Consider the following 20,397-nt stretch of genomic DNA (forward strand, 5'->3'; position numbering starts at 1 on the left):
CACGATCCATCACACTTTCCATATTCATCATAAATCCATTTTTAGGTATATCTTGTGACTGAAAATAAAGCCCCATTCAAATAGGATGGAAACCATACAGTCTGGGGAGCCAGGTGGTCTTTTATTCATCAGATTCTATTGCTTCAGGATGTTATGGAAGTTTCAAATAAGCAGAATCCATAAAACACACTGGATTTCAGCCAGAGGAAAAAAGGAGTATTTTTTAAATACCAACAATAAAATCTTTCATATACAGTAGTCAATGAATACGGACAAGTTATTTTGACTTTAAACCATATTGCAATAAGGTGGTCACTAAGTTGCTTTTGCTAATAGGAGTTCTTCCTTTCCTCTTCGAGTGATGAAGCCAAGGACCAATAACTGAATGGGTTGCCTGGACTAAAAGGAGAAAGTGACAGACCGATTAATTACTTTCAGGGATTCAGCATCTCCTAGATATTTGTGAGTAACCTCTGACGTGGTGATGCACAGAGCTCCCAGATGCACAAAAAGAAAAGGGCTTCTTTTCTTCTGGGAATATCCATCATTTGTCAGACCAACGAAAGTACATTTAAGAGTAGAGAGCAAAGCAGTTGGGAACATTATATAGGGATGAGAATAGAGGCCTGCATTCTTCTAAAGGGAAATAGAGGAGGAGTGGATCTGGGGGAAAAGGAAGGTGAGGGTTGTCACGGGGGGAATAGAGGAAGAAGAAACTATGGTTAGGATGTAATATATGAGAAAAGAATAAATAAAAATTTTTTAAAAAGAATCAGCTCAGTGAAAGCAAATAGCAAGTCTAAATGTGTATGCCTCATTTTAACTCCAAATATAAAAGGCAAATTCTAATAAACCTAATGGAAAGATAGTTTTTAATTTATAATTCTTAGAGACATTTACACTCCATCTTAAACAGTGGTCAAGTTGCCCAGACAGAAAGTCAACAAATGCATCTTTGGACAAATAGATGTGAGAGATGTTTACATACATTCCATCCAGTGGCTGAATAAATCAGCAAGTGAGAGACACACTGTCATGTACCATTGTTTTCAATACCAGGACAGAGAAACAGCCTCCATCCATCAACTTACGGAAGAAGAATGAAATATGGTTCATGTATAGGAAGGAAAATATTCAGATAGAAGAAAGAAATCTTGGCACTTGACACAATATGAATTGAACTGGAGGACATTATTTTAAGTGAAATAGGTCAGGCACAGGACAAATGTCACAACATCTCAATAACAGATAAAAATCTGAAAAAATAATGCTATAAAATTGAGAACAGAATGGTGATTACCAGAGGCTGGAGACAGCGGGGAAAGGGATGGGTGATCAATGGGCCCAAGTTGGAGTCAGAAGGAAGCAGCAGGTCCTGGGTACAATTATACAGTAGTGACCACAATCACAATTACATCCAGAAATTTCAAAAACATAAATGAAAATATTTTAAAAGATTTGCAAATAAATGATAAATATTTTGATAGATAAATATGTTTAACATAAATTAAATACCATGTAATGCATATGCACAGTGAGCACTACACAGTAGTTAGTTATACCATTGTTAGGTATAACTAATGTTTTTAAGTATCAGTCACAAATGAAAATTAAAACAAAGTCTCATAACAAGAATATTTTCTGGCAATCAAACTTTCCAAGCCTGAGCTGGTCGAGGAAAGAAATGGCCAATCACCAGGCAGTCGGGCACCATTGTGGTGGCTAAGTACAGGGTAAGTAAATGGGAGAGAGAGAGAGAGACAGAGAGAGAGAGAGAGACAGAGAGAGAGAGAGAGACAGAGAGAGAGAGAGAGACAGAGAGAGAGAGAGCCCCGTGGATGTCTGGGCCTACTCTATTGCCAAGGGCCAGGCTTTGAACCAAGGCCCTGAAGCACCTGAGGGGGCCTTTGTAGATGTCTGTGGCTCCTGAAGGTCACACAGAAGTCTGTAGCCTGGGCTGCCACCAGGGGCCATGTTGGTATCCAAGGATCACACTGCTGTGGGAGCCATGCCGATCTGAGTAGTTTGGGGCCATAGTGACATCCACATGGTTGCCCAGGGTCTAGGCCACAGTGGGTGACCATGTTGGTGCCTGAGGTCTTTACTGCCACTAGCGCCAAGACGAACTGAGCGGTCAGTGCTGTCGCCTGTGTCCACGGTATTGTCTGGGCCAGGGCTATTGTGAGAGCAATGTCTGGGTTCACGGCCTGCCACAGCCAGAGTCTGTGTTGATATCCACAGTTGCTGATGCCATCGAAGGCCATGCTAATGCCTGGAGTCTGGGTTGCCATCTGGGGCCAAGTTCCTGTCTAAGGGACATGTTGCCACTGAGGCCATACTGATCTGGGTGGCCTATGCTATCACCAGGGCCATGTGATATCTGGGCTCAAGCCGCTGCTGAGGGCCAAGTCTGGGTTTGTGATCCTGCTGCTGTTAAAGCCTGTGATGATGTCTGTAGCCCATGTTAACACAGGAGTCATGGAGCCATGCTGTGCGGAGCTAGAACCATCCTTCACTGGCCCTGGGATAGCTGGTCCTGCCTTTGCTGGATATTGCAACAGGAGAGCTCACTCTCCTTCAGAGAAGAGCTTGTCCTGTACTTGGGAAAGATGGCCCCATCCCTCACCATGGGCATGCACCTCATCTGAGCAGCAGACTAGAGATGATCCTGCTGTCAGTGATGCAGATGAGCTGTCCCTGTGGGTGTGAGAGCAGGAGAACTGACCCCTCCCTCATATGCCCCCAAAAGCAATTGGGAGAGAGGACCCTGTAGCTCTAGTGGGCACGGCAGTAGAGTTGGCCGGGGTGGTGTGAGCGTGAGGGAGCTGGATCTGAAGGCCTGAGAGAACTGCTCCCTGCTTCAGGCTGCATTGAGTGGGCTGCCTGAGGCAGTGCTGAAGAGCTCACTCAGGTGGTGACCATGAGGTAAAGTTAGCGAGTTGACCAGCCCAGCTACCATGCAGGCCCAGAACTAGGGCTGAGTTAGCCCACCTCATCTATGAACTGTTGGAGCATGTGGAGAAGACAAACCCACAAATCCAGAACTGCAGGATCCTCAAGCCAGGACAGCCGGATGTCCAAGAAGAGTCCCAGGAGAGGCCATTATCAGTGGGGTAGCAGAAGCCAGGAGCCTCAAGCCAGACCAACAATGAGTACTTGCCAGTAAAGACAGGTGGACTAAAGGGTAAACCGTGTGGCCCAATGGACCACCACATGGCAGCTTCCATGATGAGGTTCTTCTTTGTTTTCTTTTTGTTGTGTTGTTTGGTTTGGGTTTTTTTGTTTTTGTTTTTTATTAAATTTGGTTTTATTTGAGGAGAGATTGCAAGAGCAGAAGGCAGATGTAAGGAGACCAGGAGATGAGTATGGTTAGAATGCATGATGTGAAAAAATCAATAAAAGTTTTTTTTAAAAAAATTAAAAAAACAAATATTTTCCATTAACAAAGGCTATTCTGAAAGTAAAAATCTTTAAAATAATATTTTATTAGATGTCATTTTTATAAATTGAGCTAGTGTATCATCAGAGTTTGAACTATTATTATTCATCAGAAATATCACTCTTCTTTTTCTTCTTCTTCTTCTTCTTCTTCTTCTTCTTCTTCTTCTTCTTCTTCTTCTTCTTCTTCTTCTTCATCATCATCTTCTTCATCGTCATCATCATCTTCTTCTTCTTCTTCTTCTCCTTCTTCTTCTCTTCCTCCTCCTTCTCCTCCTCTTCCTCTCCCCATCTCTTTCTCTCCCCATCTCTTTCTCTCCCCATCTCTGTCTCTCCCTCTCTCTGTCTCTCCCTCTCTCTGTCTCCCTCCCTGAATGGGTTTTGAACTTTTTAAGACTTTCATACTTGACTATACTACGTTTACACCATTTCCACCCCTCCCTCTCCATCGTCTAACTCACTCTGTGACACTCCCTCCTAGATTCCTGACCTCTTCTATATTTATTTTTGTTTTAGAGAGAAATAGAGAGAAGCTAATGAATCCATTCAGTGTTGCTCATAAGTCCATGTGTTTAAGGACACCACAAAGAATTGGACAACCTATCCTGGTCTTTTCTCTGGAGAAAACTGATTTTCCCTCTCTCGGCATCCATTACTTGCCTGTAGTTCTTCATCCGAGAGTGGGGCTTTGTGAAATTCCCCCATCACCATAGGTACGTATGTTAGTTTGAGTATAATTGGCCCCATAATCTCCTAGGGAGTGGCACTATTGGGAGCTGTGACTTTTTTGGAGTCAGTGTGTCACTGTGGAGGTGGGGTTTGAGGTCTCATATATGCACAAGCCACGCCTAGTACCTCATTCACTTCATATTGCCTGTGGGATTGACATGTAGCTCCTTCTCCACTCTCAGCCCCTTCTCTAACACTGTGTCTACCTGCATGCTGCCATGTCCCGTCATGATAACGGACTAAACCTCTGAAAGGGTCGTTAAATGTTTTCCTTTATAAGAGTTGCTGTGGTCACGGTGTCTCTTCACAGTAATAGAAACTGTAACTGAGACAGCGTGTCACGTGGTATGATCACTATGCAGGGTCTTGTTCAGGCCACCATATTGTTTAGATTTCTCAAGTACAGTTTCCCTGACGTGTCTAGAAAACTCTAACTAGCGATGGGTCCTATGCCTTTGGCTTTCACAGTCTTTCCTTTTCCCACAAAGTTCTCTGAACTGTAACTCTAGGGGCTGTTTTGTAGCTGTAATAACTAGGGCTGTGCAAGGTCACTGTGCATGTTGACTAATCGTGGTCACAGGGAGCTTCTGGTCTTTCAACCATTGTTCTGACTAAAATGCTATCCTCTCTCCCCATCTGTCCCACCATTACACAGACCCTACACTGATCACGCCTATTGTTTTCCAAGCATCCCCTCCTCTGAAATCATTCTCTTGCTTGGTTTGGATGGGAATCACTCCTCCAATTTCCTGTGTATGTCCCCACACTAGCCTATAATGCACTAACACCATTCTCTGTCACATCTGTGACTCCACCTTGACGCTTGTTATGGTCCATGAAAAATAGTAATCAATATGGGCATTGATCTTTAGCTGTCTAGAAGCCTCTTGTTTCCCCTGGCTGCAGTCAATTGTCCAAGCTCCCTTGTTGCCAGAAGTAGCCATTAGCCTACACTTCCAGATAATGATCTATAGGTAAGGGAATCTAATGGTAGTGTATCCTTATATAGGTAAGGGTTTCTCATGATAGTGTATCCTTATTACTTGGGTCTGAACCTAATACCCTACAATTTGACTTTTTTTCTCATAATAAATTCTACTGATGGTTATAGCTTGGAGAAAATATGAGGTTCGTGGGTAGAGGGGACTGATTTTAATCTTTTCGGGATCCCAAAGCCCCAAAGTAATCACTAAGTAGGATGTTTTGAAGACAATCACCTTCAAAGTGACTTTTTAGGAGGTTAACTTCAGAAACATTTGGCAAAGGGGACAATGACGTGTGTGCCCACTAGACATGCACTGCATACAATTCTTCCTTTTGAAGGCTTTATGTATGAAAATTCAGACAAAATGCGCTTAAAGCATAAAACCGTGCTGATTGATTCTTCCATGACTTCGGGTGTTGAAATTCTTCACCCAGCGGTGCATCAGCCTCTGTAAGCAGGCTTAAGGGTCCATCCTTCAGAAGAGCATCACTGTGCCAGCCACGTGGTACATCGTTCTAGTGTAGAACTGCAGGAGCCAAGGTAGCAAAGTGGGCACAGAACCCAGAGTGAGAAGCCACATTCAGATGAACGACTGATCTTGGATGCCTTATTGACATAATAGACCCAGCAAGAAAACTGACTTAAAAAGACAGAAACCAAAAGAAACCCTGCGTGGTGTTCGTTGTCTCTCACAAGCGTCAAGAAAGAAGTTTTGATCTTGATGGCTGCCAATTACTGGCAGCTGTAGGCGGGGACTGCATTTGCTTTCTCTAACTCAAAGCAGTGACAGCAAGGCGTGATTTACAGTTTTGTTGTTCAGGGCCTGTCAGATCACTAGTCAAGGACAAAGAAAATAATGGTTTCTTGAGGTGGAAAATTTTCATCTATAACCCAGTGTTCATCGTGTTCATGTCACCATAGTAAATCCCTGAGATGATCAACTTATAAAGGCAAAGTATGATTCTGGCTCATGGCTTTGGAGCTTTTAAGATTGTTCGGCCCCATTGTTCTAGGGACTGAAATGAGGTAGGAGAGCACAGGGGAGCACACGGTGATGGGAATGACCCCCTCATTCACAGTCACACAAGGGAAGAAGAAGAGGGTGCTGGGGCCCCACATCCCTCTTAAGACCACATCCACAGTGACCAGAATCCTTTTCCAACCCTACCCTTTATTTTTTTTTTCGAGACAGGGTTTCTCTGTGGTTTTGGAGCCTGTCCTGGAACTAGCTCTTGTAGACCAGGCTGGTCTCGAACTCACAGAGATCCGCCTGCCTCTGCCTCCCGAGTGCTGGGATTAAAGGCGTGTGCCACCACTGCCCAGCAAACCCTACCCTTTAAAGGCCCCCACCAACCTCCAAACACCAGCACTCTGAGATCAGGTCTTTAAAGTGGCTTGGGAGGAATCTCAGCAATAAACTGTAATATCTGGTGTGAGCCTCTCCCCAGAGGCAAGGGGTTTTCAGAGACCAGCTTTGCTTGGAGCATATAGAGGAGAGAGAGGTTTGAACCCTATGCCTCCATAGCCCCTTCGTACCATGGTTAATATGAGACAATCTTCACACAAACCCAAGTGCCAATTGAGATCCCAAGACAGGTTCCAGAAATTTCAAGTGGGGCATAGTCACAGGGAGTCTTTGGGGAATACCCTGGTCACTTCTAACTCCTTTTATTCTCCACTTTCTATCTGCCATGAAGGGACTGACTTACCTTCCTCCACCACACACTTTGGACACCATGACATTCTGCTGAGTAGACAGAGCCATGTAAGCATGTGTTGAACCCTCTGAGTCGATGAGCCAAAATGAACTACTAAGTGTTTGAGGGCAGAACACAAAAGTAGCTAGCATACTTTCCTCAGGAGTTGTATCTCCCCACCTCAGTCTCAAGATACCGCGAGACCATGGGTTACACAAGGTGAAACACATAGCTTAACAGACCTTTGGGCGAGAAGCTACGAGAGGCACACTTTCCTATCAGAGCTGCCCAGAAGAAGTAAGCTATGGTCCACAGCTTCTCAAGTCCTGAAAGAACCCATACAATATGTCATATAATAAGTCCACCTGTCTAAAGTTTTTGAAGAACTTATTAACTACAAAGAGTTATGATTGACCCAAGGCTCCAGAGCTCACGTACGGGTTCTCTGAGTGAGAGCAATTCCTCGTGGTACCACAGTGTACAGCATGGACGACTGACTGCTAATCTGGCCGTTGCTTCTTCTGAAGAGGGTTCTTCATCTCTGGAGTTAGTTCATCATCCCAGAGACTGCCTTGCTGTTTGTCTGTGGAATGTGAAAAATAAACCATGAGGGTTATAACAAGAAACAAGATGAAGACTTTTAAAATTACATGAGCTATTGGCCACAATTATCTATTTCCCAGCAATCTTTCATTCATTGTGCGTTTATTGTCCCCGAAATATTAATATTCATGACCCTTCTCTTCCGTATCTTGTAAAAGACAGTAAACACGAAAGGTATAGAATCTTCAAATGTTTTTTTTTTTTTGGCAATAAGGTTTTCTTTTATTCAAGGTTTTCTCTCATATACCATTGTAAACTATAACTGATTTTAGTTTAACTAAGACTGATTCTGTTTGTAAGCCTTAATTCTTAAATTTTAAATAAAATATATTTGTTGCTTCCACTTCCCTTTCCTCTGTCTAACCCCTCCCACAATTTCCCCATTACTCCCTTTCAAACTGAAGGCCTCATTCTCTTGGAAATCTATTGGGGTGTGTGTGTGTGTGTGTGTGTGTGTGTGTGTGTGTACATACACAACCTGCTGGACACATTTAGTGTTGTTTTTGAGCATATGATTTCAGGGATGACCACTCAGCAAAAGGAGACCATTACAGAAAATACCACTGGTCATAATTCAGATAGTGCAATGCTCAGCTCCAAGGGGTTGTACATCTACAAAACTCCCACACCTAAGGTTCAGGCAACATTATGAAGCAGGTGGATGAATGATTGTGAGAGCCAGGGGACCAGGATTTTCTGTCATTATTATGTCTCCTAGAAATGACAGGGAAGCTACACCCATGATACCCCAAAAATATGGCTGCCTAAAGGAGACCTGAATGATCACAACCCCAACAGACATGCTAATATAGAAAAGGGGAGTCTCAGAAGACTCCACCCATAGACAAGGAATCAGCAGCACCTAGTGACTGATGAGCGAGAACTCTCCCACGGATGAGCCCCTAACGGGTAATGCCACATAAAGTGGTCAGCCCTGAGTCTTACTTAAAATTCCAAACCCCAAACTACTAAATGCCAGCTAAGTAAAAGACGAGTATAGTAGTTCTGTTATGGCTCAAAGCACAACACCCAAGCATGGCGTCTCAGAATAGCATCCTGCTGATCTTCCAGCCCTACTTTCTCCCTGAGGCAAATCACAAAAAGCAGCCTTTCTCTTTCCTGAACTGGAGCCTAGAATACAATCCTCACATGATAAGCTCACCCTGCTCAATAAGCCTTCTCTTTCAAGAACTTCATTCTAGAAGAATCTGCCTAATACTTGTGTGGAACAATGCTACCCATGGAGAGAAGAATTTGACCAGAGAGTCCGTGCTGGGTTCCTAGCCTCTCTTCTCACTCACTGGAACCTTTTGTCCATTTGTACTTCTGAACCATCTAACCCAAGCATAAAACCAGGCAATCCTCCCGTGTCTTTGTGTAGTCACTCCGGAAAGCTCCAGGTTCGAGTACAACCTTGGCCAAAAGGCTTTGTTAAGTTTTCTTCCTTTCAGCTTGCCTTGTGGCTTGGGGTCCACAGTCCTTATGGATGAGGGGTTGAGAACAGTCAACATCCTGCAGCCTCCCACAGTGTTGGAAGAGTACGCGTCCCCCGGTAGTGGTATGGGAGGGGGGCTCATACACAGCTTTATGTTGTAATAAGAGCAGCGAGGTTGATTGAGCAGAGCGGCGGGCTATGTTCCTGGCACTGGGCTGCCCGCACGGCTAGCTGCTTCCCGAAATAATTACACGGAAACTGTATTCTTTTAAACACTGCTTGGCCCATTATATCTAGCCTCTTCTCAGCTAACTCTCGCACCTGGACCAGCCCATTTCTAATAGTGTGTGTAGCACCCCAAGGTGCGCTTACCAAGAAGATTCTAGCCTACATCCATCCTGGGTCAGAGCTTCATCGATCGCGTCTGCCCGGGAGAGGGGAGCATGGCCTCTGAGCTCACTTCCTCTTCCTCCCAGCATTCTGTTCTGTTTACTCCTCCCACCTATGTTTTAACCTATGAGGGCCAAGAAGTTTCTTTATTTTTTGACCAATGACCTTCCTCCATCATTTCCCCTTTTTCTGTTTAAGCAAAAAAAAAGGAAGGCTTTAACTTAACATAGCAAAATTACATATAACAAAACAGTTATCAAGTAAAAATTACAATAATCTTTGTCATAACTAAGGAAAACTATAACTATAACTAACTATTCTTCAACTCCATCAAAGACTCCAGAAAGATACAATATTACCTAAGCAAACAAGAAATAAGCAACTTTCAAACTCTAGAAATGACAGAGACATCTCACTGCCTGGACAGTCACCCAAAGTTCCTCTGTACCGTTGGGGCATCCATCTTCAGCCTTCAGGCCCATAGTATCCAGCAGACATTTCCATGAAGCAGGAAATTTCAAAGGCAGTTACTATCTGCTTGTCCTGAAGAATGTCTTGCAGACTCTTTCATGAATCAGGAACCCTGAAAGATCATCTCACCTTTAGGCAAGTTCAATAGTCCTCTCTCTGTGGGTTCTTTGTGTCCAGTTTATGCAACAGTCCAGGCAAGAGCAGTTTCTTACCCAAATGGCTATCAAACGCCATAAGGATCCTCTTCAATGCCCATCTTCTTCTTGAAGTATATTGGTGCTGCCAGGAGCAGACATGTCTCATTGTCATGAAAAACCCTAAGTTATTAAAACATTAAATAGCATATTTCATTGTCTTTGAAAGATATGAAGAATACCTATCTAACTGAAATATATATCTATATATCTAGAAAATCTAACTAAAATGACTACAAACTTGACTATTATTAATGATTATCCATTAACAACCTATATACGTTACATGAACTACACAATCACAATACCTTAATCAAGATCAGAAACACATATACATATAACAAAATTGACCTTAAATTTAAATCACTAAAGCAAAATCCTTATCAATGTAAATTATTCATACCTATATCATATCCCCCTTTAAATGTAAAAGAATGTTTATAAACCATATTTGGGAACATGGGCGCAGTTTTTTCTCTCCAAACTGCTTCCTGCTGAATGGGGGCATCATTAATTAGGTCTTTCATGGTATAACCTGTGTGCTAGTTTCATCTCAATTGGCAGTTGAGCGAAGCAATTTTCTGAAGGTGTTCACAACAACCCTTCAGGAGGGCGTGGTCCATCATACCATATTGGGATAGAAGCCTTCAGCTTTAGATAGTTTTTATGCCACAAAGAAGAAGGTGGGTGTTTCGCTGTCATTTACAATAAAATGGATAAAACAAAGCTCAAGTTTTCTTTACTACAGAAATTTCCAGAACTTTTACATGGTAATTTGTATTATGAATCTCAGAAAATAATATACTACACTGTCCTTTTCAAGTTCAGTTGATTAAAATATTCTTTTCTCCATTGTTTTTTTTAAACAAAATTTTCCTCGACCAGTTTTCTAGATAGCTAATAGAGAAGTCATGAGTTATCATAGTATTAAATGTGGACCATGCATCAGTAATATGCACCATATGTGTAGAATATACAAGCTGGAGTTTGGATTCTATCTATATCTACTCTGTCAGTCCCTGCTATGTTGTTAAAGCAATGTTTTACAGTCTCATGTTTGAGAAAAACTGGACTGGTGGCTGATCCCAAGGCCAAGGTCACAGCACTTAGGTTGATTAAAGCATACTGTGTTGTCTTTCTACAATACCATCTTCGTGATGACAAGGACTGTCTTACTCAAAGCTGTACCCAGTACACCAGAAGAGTGTAATTGGAACCCAGAGGTAGAATGGTATATTATTTGTATTTTGTTAATTAAATCTTGCCTGAAGACCAGAAGCAAAGCTAAAGCCACTGAAAGTCAGGTAATGGTGGCACATACTTTTAATCCCAGGATTTGAGAGACAGAGGCAGATGGATCTCTGTGAGTTCAAGGCTACCCTGGGCTACAGAAGATCAATGCAGAAAAAAATCCAGGATATAAAATGAGAGGAGAGAGAGGTTTAGGCTGCTTAGTCTGGGGTCACTAAGCCTTAGTAGAGCTAAGACTTCTCTAGTGGCGTGGCTGCTTTGCTTTTCTGATTTTCAGGTTGAATCCCAATATCTGTCACTAAGTTTTTATTATTCAAGTTACAAAGAGGCATTGATAAATGTCCACAACTACAATGTATTGTGATCTCTATAGTGTCTTGATTAATTATCCATTATGTGTTCCCTGAAGTATTTAATATCAACTTAACATCACCTTGATTGGCTGCCTCCAAGGGTGGGGCATAAGTTTTCAAGAAGGAATCGTGGCCTTTCTAGAAGTCATCCATCCTGAATAAGCTTCAGCCCCCAAGATGGATTGCAAGGCAGAATAAGCTTCGTCTTTCCAGACAGACTACAAATTCATTGCAAACATAGCAGAAGATGATCGAGTAGAAAACAGAAATGGGAAAATAGGTAATAAATCAACCGTGGAAGTAAGATTTTGTCAAGGGTTTTATCACAGGGTTTTCTGGTTGACTGTCAGAGAGTTGCCTCCGTGTTCTACACAATCAGATTTGGCCTCTCACTGAGGTTGTCTGCAGTGTGAGCTTCGTTTGGGTCTTTCTTTTCTCCTCACGCCTTCCTCGGGCTCCTATAGATTACAGGCCACATGTCTGACAACACTAATGTGATTTGTGAGGAAGCTCTTTGGGATCTTTGCAAATTGGGGTAATGGATTTAACTCTTATTAAGGGTAATTGCAGAGGCAGTTTTGATGTGAAATTATAAAATAAGGACACATTTCCTGATTTGATAATGGAGGAGCATTCATTTCTAAAAATACCACAAAAGTATAACTCAATACAAATGTGTAGCTAATGGAACTGAGGGCATCTTTGGGTGGTAGCCATTAGAGTATTGCTCCTATCAGCTATGAGGACAGAGCAGACAGCCGTTTGCCTCCACTATCTCCACAGAGCACTTTCTACTCAAACTTGTTCACTGATGACTTCTAAAGAAGCCCAGCTCTCATCTCTAGCCCTGTAACGTCTAGGATCTCTAGCATGCCATTTACCTTGGACCTTGAGCCTCTCTGGTATCTCAATTTCCCCAGCGTTCCTCAGTTTCAGCCCTTCGTTTCTGTTGACCTCCGATCAAGGCATTCACTCCCAAAGACACCACGCTCACTTTGCCTCCTGCCTGCTTCTCTGTCAGGTGAGTTCTGTGAAGCTTCCTGTAATTTCTTGGGAAGAACCCCTACTGTGTCCTCCAAATAGATCACTATATTGTGTCTCTTAGGAATGTATTGGGTTTAGATCCTGATAGATTTTTGAGCTTCTCACAGGTGGTTGCCCAATTTTTCTCATTTATGTATTCACAATATCAATCACCAGTTGTCCAGCCACCCAATACAACAATCATTGTGAGGAACACAAAAGACAATGACTTGATGCTAAAACACTGTAAGCAATTGGCCTCCCATTTTCATGAGTTGAATGTTTTCTCGTGGATGCATCATTGCTGAGAGGTGGTGCTTCAGGGGGAGTTTAACAGCATCACTGTGGGGTGAGAGTAGTGGCTCCTGATAAAGGCTGAGTTTCCCCTTCTCTGCCTCACATGCAGTCTCAACATGTTACACTTCCACCATGTAATGCAGCTGGAAAGACATCCACCAGGTCATGCAGCTGGAAAGGACACCCACCATGGAATGTAGTTGGAAAGGACTCCCACCATGCAATGCAGCTGGAAAGGACACCCACCATGCAAGGCAGCTGGAAAGGACAGCCACCATGCAATGCTGCTGGAAAAAACACCCACAATGCAATGCAGCTGGAAAGGACACCCACCAGGTCATGCAGCTGGAAAGGACACCCACCATGGAATGTAGTTGGAAAGGACTCCCACCATGCAATGCAGCTGGAAAGGACACCCACCATGCAAGGCAGCTGGAAAGGACAGCCACCATGCAATGCTGCTGGAAAAAACACCCACAATGCAATGCAGCTGGAAAGGACACCCACCAGGTCATGCAGCTGGAAAGGACACCCACCATGCAATGCAGCTGGAAAGGACACCCACCATGCAATGCCGCTGGAAAAAACACCCACAATGCAATGCAGCTGGAAAGGACACCCACCATGCAATGCTGCTGGAAACAACACCCACCATGCAATGCCGCTGGAAAGGACACCCACCATGCAAGGCAGCTGGGAAGGACACCCACCATGCAATGCAGCTAGAAAGTACCCATCAGATGTGATCTCTTAACCCAGAGCCTTCCAGTCATGAGAACTGTGAGGCGAACAAACTCTTATTTATAAATTGCTCTGTCTACAGCAGCACAAAATGACTAAGACAGCAAGATGGTTCTGAGACGCCATCAGTAATAATTAGAGTTCATTGTCAATTTGACAGGATCTGGAGTCATTTAAGAAAACATATTAAGCCACGCCGGTGAGGAATTATTCAGCCTCCTACAATACCTGAGGGAGATGATACTTGTAACATGAAGGCTGGGCCTGTTTGTTTGTGTTTTCTGTCCTGCCTGGTACCCCCATCTGTTTAGCCCCAAAGAAAATCACACATAGGTCTCCATAAATTATAAGCTGATTGGCCCATTAGCTCTAACCTCTCACTGGCTAACTCTCACATCTTGATTAATTCATTTTTCTCATCTATGTTAGCCATATGGCTCAGTACCTTTTTTCAGTGGGGCAGATCACATCCTGCTGTTTGGTGGTCTGGGCAGGAGTAGGCAGAATCAACTTCTTCCTTCCCAGAATTCCCCTGTTCTCATTACATCATTTCTACTTCCTGTCTGGTTTTCCCGCCTATACTTCCTACCTGGCCAATCAGTGTTTTATTTATAACATGATTGACAGAATACAGACAATTCTCCCTCATCAGATACTCATCAGGCTAACCCAGCTGGGAAGACAGAGCCTGACAGTGGAAGGTATCCCTCCTGAGTTTAAATCCTAGTGAGCTGAGCACAGCCATTCATGGCTCCCTGCTTCCCAGCTGCAGACACGAGGTGACCTCTAACCTCCAGCCCCTGTGATTCCCAAAGCGATGCTCTAAAGCTGAGAGCTGACACAATCCACTCCTTCTCAAGTTGCTTTGTCACAGTGACAGAAAGTTACTAAGATAATAGCCGATACAGGATGTCATTCATTTCTTCACTCAATCTTCAAGTACTTTAAGTGAATTTTATTTTGTACTGATTGGTTTATCGTGAATCCATAATGAGCTAACACCCCTTGCTCAATGACAGGCCACAACTGCCAAAGACCAGGTAGGCTGACATGGACCTTCCCCACTCTCTGTTACCTCAGACCCAATTCCTAGGTTTGCCCCTAGTGCTGGGAACAGAACACCAGGGGCAGCTTCCACTCCCCCTGCCCATGCCTCCTTTGGATCCCTCAGACCATCTACCCAAGCGTCCTCCCTTGAATATACCAGCTGAACAGGCCAGTAAAACAGGCAACACTCAACCAACACTCTCTGAAAATCCAGAGAGGAATCCGAAACCAAAAAACAAAACTCACAACCAACAAAGACAAACCCAGAAATCAGCACCCAAACCTATAATCATCACAAACCCAGATGTCTAGATGCCATCATAAGAAATCAATCAACACCCAGAAACCAGCTATTCTACCACAGCAAGCCCTGAATATTCCAACATAGCTGAAGCACAAAAAAGTGACCTTAAAACCAACTATATGAAGATTTATTTCCTTAAAGAGGAAAAATGAATAAATTCCTTATAGAAAGCCAAGAAATAAAAACAAATATTGAGAAAAAATAAACAAAACTGTTTAGACCTGAACACAGAAATACAAGCGACAGAGAAAACACAAAACTGAGGGAATTCTGAAGATGAAAAATCTAGGAAATCAAACAGGAACTACAGAGTCAAGCTTTACTAACAAAATACAAGAGATGGAAATGAGGATCTCAAGCATTAAAAATACAATAGAAGAAACAGCTACATTGGTCAAAGAAAATGTTAAATCTTAAAAATTCCTACCATCAAACATTCAGGGAATATGGAACACTATGAAAATACCAAACCCAAAACTAATAGGATGAGAAAGGAGAAGAATCTCAGCTTTAGGGCTCACAAAATATTTTCAACAAAGTCACAAAAGAAAGTTCCCTAACCTAGAGGAGGACATGCCTATAAAGGTACAAGAAGCTTACAGAACACCAAATAGAAAGGAAGGTCCCCTTGCAAAATAATAATCAAAACACTAGACATGCAGAAAAAAGAAAGAATATTAAATGTTGCAATGGAAAAAGACCAAGAAAAATACAAAGGCAGTTCTATTATAATTACACCTGACTTCTAAATGAAGACTCCTGGACAGATGTGCTACAGATATAGAAAGATATAACAACAGATACTGAGGAAATTCAGAGACTCATAAGTACATACTTTAAAAACCATGCTTTCCATCAAATTGGAAAATCTAAAAGAAATGGTTAATTTTCTCAACATGTAACTCTTACCAAAGTTAAATCAAAATCAGATAAATATTTCAAATAGACCTTTAATCCCTAGTGAAATAGAAGCTATCATTAAAAGTTTGCATATATTTGCCAGGGCCAGATGGTTTTGGCACTGAATTCTGCCAAACTTTCAAAGAAGAATTAATGCCAATACTTAAATTATTCCACAAAATAGAAACAGAAGGAACATTACCCAATCCATTATATAAAACTAGAGTTACCCTGATATCCAAACCACATAAAGCTTCAACAACAACAACAAAAGAATTACAGACCAGTTTCCCTGATGGACATAGACATAAACATACTCAATAAAATACTTGCAACAAAATCCAAAAACACATCAAAAGATCATCCACGATGATCAAGTAGGCTTCATCCCAGTGATGTTGGGATCGCTCAACATAAGAAAATTCACCTTAGAGACAAACTGAAAGATAAAAAGGATCATCTCATTAGATGCTGGACAAGCCTTTCACAAAACCCAACACCCTTTCATGGTAAAAGTCTTGGAGAGATTAGGAGTATATAGTACATATCTAACATTAAAAAAGCAATATACAGCACATAGACTGCCAACATCAAATTAAATGGAGAGAAACTCAAAGCAATTCCACCAAAATAAAAAACAAGACAAGGCTGTCCACTCTCTCCATATCTATTCAACATAGTACTCAAAGTTCTAGATAGAGCAATAAGACAACAAAAGGAGCTCTAAAGGGATACAAATGGAAAAAAATGTCAAATTATCTTTATTTGTAAATGATGTAGTAGTATACATAAGTGACCCTAAAAATTCCACTAGGGAACTCCTACAGCTGATAAAACACTTTCAAAAAAGTGGCTGGATACAAGATTAACTTAAAAAAAATCCTATATACAAATGGCAAATGGACTGGGAAAGAAATTAGGGAAACCACACTTTCACAATAGCTTCAAATAATGTAAAATATCTTGAGGTAACTCTAATCAAACATGTGAAAGTCTTGTATGATAAAACCTTCAAGTCTTTGAAGAAAGAAACTATGAAGGTACAAAAGGAAGGAAAGCTCCCCCACACTTATGAATTGACAGGATTAACAAAGTAAAAATGACCATCTTACCAAAAACAATCTACAGATTCGATGAAATCCCTATCAAAATCCCAACACAATCTTATAGACCTTGTAATAGACAATTCTTAAGTCCACATGGTAAAATAAAACTCAGGATATCTAAATAATCCTTAACAATAACAGAATTGTTGGAAGTTTCACCATCCGTCATTTCAAGTTGTACTCCAGAACTGTTGTAATAAAAACCACATGATATTGCCATAAAAACAGACACATTGATCGATGAAATCGCATTGAAGACCCAGATATAAATTCACAGAAATATAGACAACTCATTTTTGATAAAGAAGCCAGAAAAACACACTGGGAAAAAAAAGAATCTTGAACAAATGGTGCTGGTCAATAGAATGTCTGCATGTAAAAGAATGCAAATAGGTCCATATTTATTGCCCTGCACAGAACTCAAGTGGATCAAAGACCTCAACATAAAGCCGGACACACTGAACCTGATAGAAGAGAAAGATAGAATTCAATGGGATAACTTTGAATTCATTGGCACAGGAGACAACTTTCTGAACAGAACACCAGTAGAACAGGCACTAAGATCAACAATTAATAAATGGGAGCTCAATAAGCTGAAAAGCTTCTGTTAAACAAAGGACAATGTCAATCAAAGAGGCAGCCTACAGAATTGGAAAATATTTTTATCAACTCTACATTGGATAGAGGCCTAATATCTAAACTATATGAAGAACGCAATAAACTAAGTATTAAAAACCTGAATATTCTGATTAAAAACTAGGGTACAGGTCTAAAGAGAATTTCCAACTAAGGAAACTCAAATGATTGAGAAACAAATTAGTGTTCAATATCCTCAGCCAACAAGGAAATGCAAATCAAAACAACTCTGAGACTTCATCTTAAATCAGTAAGAATGACTAAGATCAAAAACACAAGTGACATGTTGGTGAGGATGTGGAGCAAGGGGAACACTCTGGTGGGAATGCAAACTTGTACAGCCACAAGGAAATCAATATGGAAGTTCCTCAGAAAATCGGGAATCAATCTAACTTAAGACCCAGCTATACTCTTAGACATATACCCAAATGAAACTCCATCCTACCACAAGGACACTTGCTCAGCTGTGTTCATTGTGGCTTTATTCATAATAGACAGAAACTGGAAACAGCCTAAATGTCTCTCAGCTGAAGAATGGAAAAAGAAAATATGGTACATTTGCACAATGGAGTATTACTTAATGGTTTAAAAAAATAAATAAAATCTGCAGGCGAATGGGTGGAACTAACTAGAACAATCATCCTGAGTGAGGTAACCCAGACCCAGAAGGGCAAATATGGTATATATTCACTGATAAGTTAATATTAGCTTTTAGGTACATGATAATCAAACTACAATCCACAGACGCAAGTTAGTTAGGTAAAGAAGAGGGCAATAGGGGAGAAGTGTGGATAACCCTGGGAAAGGGATAGAGAATACTTTCTGTGGATGGGTTGAGGCCAGGTGAGAATGGGAGGATGAACAATCAGGTGGGAAGGACAGAGTTAGAGAGTACAAGTGGAGTCAGCTGGAATTGGGGGAACTGTGGGAGGGCAGCGTGGAAACCTAGAGCAACAGAAAATTCCTAGAGTCTATGAGGGTGACCCTAGTGAGGAGCCTAGTAATGGAGAATAGGGGGTCTGAACTGACCATTTGGGACTAGGTTGAATAAGGTTGAGTTTTTGACTGAGGGGCTCCCATGCATATTCCTAAACAACCCAGGCTGATATCAGGACAGAGGGCAGCGCTCTGAAAACTGATAGGGATTACCCCACTGCTGAGGACAACCTCCTTACAGTTTGTTTAACACAGAGAGGTCAATTTGGTGCCTGCATGGAGCCTGCACACCTATGTTCTACTCTCTGTCAGGAGAAGCTACTCTGTAGGTACGGGAAGAGAAACTTGGACACCACGTCCGTCACAAAACCCTCCACCTAAAATCTATCTTGCTTTAAAGATGTGCTGGGGCAGTGGTGGCACAGAACCTGTGGCAGGGGCCAACCAGTGTTTGGTTTAACTTAAGGTTCATGCCATGATAAGGAGTCCATGTCCTATACTGCCTGGATGGCCAATAACTGGAGTCTCTTGCCCAAAGACCTAGGGTAGAAACTAACATGACTTGGGGGAAAATCAGTGAAATGATTCCTAATGATATTCATGTATACTCACAGTTTGGTGCCCTGTCCAGTAGTCATCAGAGAGGCTTCCTCCAGCAGCATATGGAAGCAGGTGCAGAGACCCACAAAGAAACATTAATCAGAGAGAGTCTAAAAAGGAGATCTCTATCAGGTCCCTCCCCTTAGAGATTGGGGAACCCCACAGAAGATGGGATGGAAAGAGGATAGGCATCAGAGATAATGGAGGACACCAGGAGTTCATGGCCCACCAAATCAACTAAGTGGGGTCCCTATGGGCTCACAGAGACTGAAGCGGCAAGCATGAAGCTTACAAAGGTCTGTACCAGATCCTCTGCATATATGTTAGCTTGGTTTTTGTGTGGGACTCCTAACAGAGTGAATGGGTGTACCTCTGCCCCTTTTGCCTGCTCTTAAGACTCTTTTCCTCCTACTGGTTTGCCTTGCGCAACCTTCAAGTTGCTTTCTTGTATTTTGTTTTGTAACGTTTAGTCATCATCTATTAGAGGCTTGCTCCTTTCTGAAAAGGAATGGCAAGGCAGTGGATTGGCAGGGGAGAGAAGGTGGGAGTAACTAGGAGAAGTGGAAGGAGAGAAAACTGATTGGGTTGTATCGTGTAAGAGACGAATCTATTTTCAAAAGAGAGAATCCATCATGAAGCAATGTGCTAGGTACTTGATAAGGAGATTGCTTACTTTGAACTACTTATGAATTCATTTTATTAGAGAAGCAAAACATAAATAAATTTAAACATAGACAAAAAATCATCATGAAGGTGATATTCAGTGATATACTTCTCTGGTTCCTGTTCCTCTAATTCTCTAAACAACTAAACAAACAGCTCACTTTCTCTTATGATCTTCTCAGTTTCCTGTGTACTAACTTGATTGTGTGGTTATTCAGTGAGCCCTCTCATGAAGAAACAACATCTTACATCATATCAAAGAGAAGGAAATAGTGCCTACTTCCAGAAGTCAGAATCTTCTTACTTCAGTCTCTACTGTTCCACTGCAAATGCACAGCCCTGTATGTTTCTGTATGTGAAACACACAGAAAAAAGGAACAAAAATATCACATCAGAGTCAGTTAGGCTAAGATCTCGGAAAATAAGAATTACAACAGACTTCTTAAAACCAATGCCAGTCAAAGGAAAATAGAATGAGATTATTTTTCTTATAGTGATAGACAGGAAATAAACTAGCCTGATACAAATCCTTAGTCTGTAATTATAATCTAAAGTCTCTTTTTAAAAAAGTATTGGAAAGAAAGAAATTCTCAAAGAC

Source organism: Microtus pennsylvanicus, chromosome 16, assembly GCF_037038515.1.
Source record: "Microtus pennsylvanicus isolate mMicPen1 chromosome 16, mMicPen1.hap1, whole genome shotgun sequence".
NCBI lineage: Eukaryota > Metazoa > Chordata > Mammalia > Rodentia > Cricetidae > Microtus > Microtus pennsylvanicus.